Below are 4491 nucleotides of genomic sequence, written 5' to 3' on the forward strand. Positions count from 1 at the left end.
TTGAGTTTTACGTCCTACATGATCAAATTTGAGACAAGCAATATCTGTAGAATGTTAGATACTCATGCAGATTTTAATTTCAATAAATGAACGAATTATGGAGAAGCTATTTAAAGAAGTCTTATTTGTACATGCGTTGAAGTTACAGTTGTCTAATTTACATAACAATGGACTGTATAAGGTATTTAGGTACTCACACTCCTACCCTAAGCCCAATGATTTGCATAATGTGTTTAGGTACTCTACACTCCTTCCTCAAGTCCAGTGGTCTGTATAATGTGTTTAGGTAATCCACACTCCTACTCAATGCCCAATGGTCTGTAGAAGGTATTTAGGTACTCACACTCCTACCCAAAGCCCAATGGTCTGCATAATGTGTTTAGGTACTCCACACTCTTACCTCAAGCCCAATGGTATGTATAATGTGTTTAGGTACTCTACACTCCTACTCAATGCCCAATAGTCTGTATAAGGTATTTAGGTACTCCACACTCCTACCTAATGCCCAATAGCCTGTAGAAGGTATTTAGGTACTCCACACTCCTACTGAAGCCCAATAGTCTGTAAAAGGTATTTAGGTACTCCACACTCATACCTCAAGCCCAGTGGTCTGTTTAATGTGTTTAGGTAATCCACACCCCTACTCAATGCCCAGTGGTCAGTAGAAGGTATTTAGGTACTCACACTCCTACCCAAAGCTCAGTGGTCTGCATAATGTGTTTAGGTACTCCACACTCTTACCTCAAGCCCAATGGTATGTATAATGTGTTTAGGTACTCCACACTCCTCCTCAATGCCCAATAGTCTGTAGAAGGTATTTAGGTACTCAACACTCCTACTCAATGCCCATTAGCCTGTAGAATGTATTTAGGTACTTCACACTCCTACTCAATGCCCAATAGTCTGTAGAAGGTATTTAGGTACTCCACACTCCTACCCAAAGTTCAATGGTCTGTATAATGCTTTTAGGTACTGCTCACTACTACTTTTAGTGTTAGGACAGGTCGGCCTGGTGTCTGCATAATGTGGCTGGGTGGGACATGTCTGCGGGATGATGACCCAGTGCTAGACATCAATATAAACTGACACACTGGAGACATCTTAGCGATACGACTAAAACTTTAAAGCTACGCTAAAAATCCAAATGACAAACACACACACTGTACTCAAAGCAGCCCTCTGTGTGGTAACAATGTATTCTGCTGTAATAAAGACTCTCTCCGATGGCAAGGAAGTTGCAGGAATGCATAGCGTTTTCCTGGCTACTATGGCCACCATTTCAAAAGATCCTTATCCAATAGTATTAGGGATTCATTCCTGAACAAGTCAACCTCATTCTTCACTCTCTGAAGTCTGTATTGAGTATTGTTAATTTAGTTTCATTAGGGAAAGGACATAAACACACGAGGTAAGGTAAAGTTTATAAATTATCATTGATAACTTTAAAAATATCCCCTAATCTTGTTTTGCCCCCCACCACACCCCACCCCGTCCAATTAAGTTAGCCCGAATACGCAATAATGGTACTGTGAAGTGCATTTTACATTCTCTTGCAATCTCGTGGTAAGCATGTATCTGTGAGAAAAAGAAAATCTGGCTCTTTAAATAAATTGGACAAATTGTAAGGAATACACAGATTTGTAAGATGAAAGCAAGACCGTGAAAAAAAATCGCGGTACAGAAAATCGTGTTTTGGTATGTATTGCCAGAACAGTAATATGCCGCTATATCGTTGCACCCTTTATAACAAATATTAACTGTCATAAAATATCTTACAGTAAGGCACTATGTTCTACTAGCTTCACCATATATAAAACCAATTTGTGTGCACTGTCTCACGCCAAACAATTTCTTTATGTCCTGTAATTATGAAATTTAAATGGAATTAACTTTGTAAATCTCGATACTTTTGTTTCGTAATTTAATACTTAATTTACTCGTTTATCAGGTAATTCCAAATCGAGGCTTACAGAAACTTTAGTGAATTTGCAAAGGTATTTGCTTAACCGAGTCTGACCAGGTTTTTAGAACTTATGTCAAAGATCTACCTGAAATAAAAACAAGTGAGAAAATTGTTCTGCAGACTCAGTTCAATTCCTGTCAAAGAAAACTTTATAATATCATGTTGTTTTGCCTGTTCTAAATATTAAGTTTGCTTTTTTCTTATTTACCAGTAATTTCCATCTATCATAGTACAGTTTTAAAGTGACAAGTTAATTTTGCAAACCAGTAGTTAAGGCTAAGAAATTTATATATCATCGGAATACATTATTACATTTCTTTTAACAATACAGTATCTATTTATATCCCATCAACACCGTTTAGGTAGAATTCGTCATGCTGTTTATTTATATACATTGGAAGTAACAATGGAGAAAGGCATTTGCCTTGACGTACACCTTAAATACACGAAAGATTTTGGGACGTTACCTTTGATTTTTTTTTTTACATTTACATACATACTTTGAATAACACCGCCTATATTCGCAGTCGAGTCCAACTGCAAACTGCTGAGACCCAGATCTGTCGTTGCATAATGTGCAGGCATATCTGGGTCTGTGCAGGTTGTTAAGAGTAATCATTAGAACAAACAAAACAGACCCTGATCTGCAGATGCATTATGCTATGGCAGATCCGGATCTTTGTTGTTTGCAGTTTGATTCAAATTATAAGCGACTTATAAACCTTTGTACAATCAATGAATCCACGATATAATTTCTTCCCACCATTTATCATATGAGTAATTTGGGCATGCAAAATGAATATATTATCTCTAGTCAATATATTCTTCTAAATAACTAACTTTGATTCGACTTAAACATAAAATTCTTCAAAACAATTTATGAGTCTAAGGTTCAGTATATGTACGTGTCAAAGTTTATCCGCATTAGGTGATACTGTTTTAATTATTTACATTATTAAAGGTCCTTTCTTGTGTAAGAGTATCCATATGACAACCCTTTCGTAAAATTAAATGTTTTGCAAATTTTATTAAATAACTTATTTTGGCAAAAGGATCCAGTGTGCCAGCACCATGTATACAATAATTAATTAATTAATTATAATAATATCTTGCCTCCCATGTTCCCCATTTTTTAAAATGTGTATTTAATAATTTTATTATAAGATATCTTAGTATTTTAAATCATCAAGCATGAAATGGAATTCACCCATCACATAGCATTCATTCAAAATCAATAATATCATCAGGAGATTTTTTTTAAAAAAAAGATACTTTAAAATAAAAATCACGTCCAAATGTCGCAACGTCTGGTTCCCAATAGGGTAACCACTTACAATATCAAAGGAACAAAAACTATGCCCCCTCCTCCCCCGCGATTTCAGCTCAAAGTTTGCAACCCAGACAAACATAACAATCGCACGTCCTTCCTGTTTCCAGATACTCGGCACTCTAGCCAAACACAGCATATGACAGACTTTAAGAGCAAATTAACTGTCGCAAATTACTTTTAATTTTACTTATTATTACTTATTCTAATTTTACTTATTTTTGCTTCGACACTGTGTTTTAATCACCAGTTATGCTACTTGATTTATTTTGTGGGTGATTAGGTAAATTTTGTCACATACCGAACTATAATCGTTTAATTCTGTAATAACTTACAATATTCCTTACTATTTTAGAATGTTGCTTCACGCAGTGTTTTGGTCGTCTGTCTATCATGTGTCAATCTACAGTTCCTTGTCGGATTGTTATTATTAGTCCGATCTTTTGTAATTTTAGATCTACTAACATCTGATTTTGAATTTCTAAACTGACAGGATAGGTATAAGAATTCTTGTATCTTTTAATTCGCTGTCGAATGTATACCAATGTATAAAACGTTTTGCCGACCTTGGTAAAACAGCAGTAATACGTTTCTGAAATAAAGGTGTACTCAGATTTATTTAAAATGTATCTGTTACTTGAAGTATACAATTAAAGTGTATGTCAACGTGGTCATGTAGGCGCATTTACTCAAATTAAATTCAATAGTCCTTGCTACTCTAAATCTTATTGCTAATATAGTTTAACCAAAGTCTATTAAATCATGATTGTTGAACGTTCTGTACGTTAAATGTCATCCAAAATGTCCAGACGAAATTATTGGACCTTTCCAGTAGTAAACTAAACTGTATCAGGAAAAGAGGAGGTTGGGTTTATCATAACAATACCATAGTAGTACGAACATTTTCTATACGCGCAGCTTTCGATGTGACATTATATCGCGTGACGTTCGATCTGGTTTGTGCAGGATCAAACAACTGCGTTGACCTTGTCCAGAAATGTACACGTACTTTATTTTTGCCGTTCATGTTGATCACGGCTTGTATATAATGACCATCTAAACGAACGTGGATGTATGAGGATCAACATTAAGTCAATGATGTCCACGTAAAGGTATGTGCAATTCAAATTTTTTAGTAATAAAAAATTACACCAGTTAATGAAAAAGTCGATTCAGAACATAACATAACCCGTATGACTTG

The sequence above is a fragment of the Sinohyriopsis cumingii genome, chromosome 19, assembly GCF_028554795.1.
Source record: "Sinohyriopsis cumingii isolate HCF-2022 chromosome 19, ASM2855479v2, whole genome shotgun sequence".
Classification (NCBI taxonomy): Eukaryota; Metazoa; Mollusca; class Bivalvia; order Unionida; family Unionidae; genus Sinohyriopsis; species Sinohyriopsis cumingii.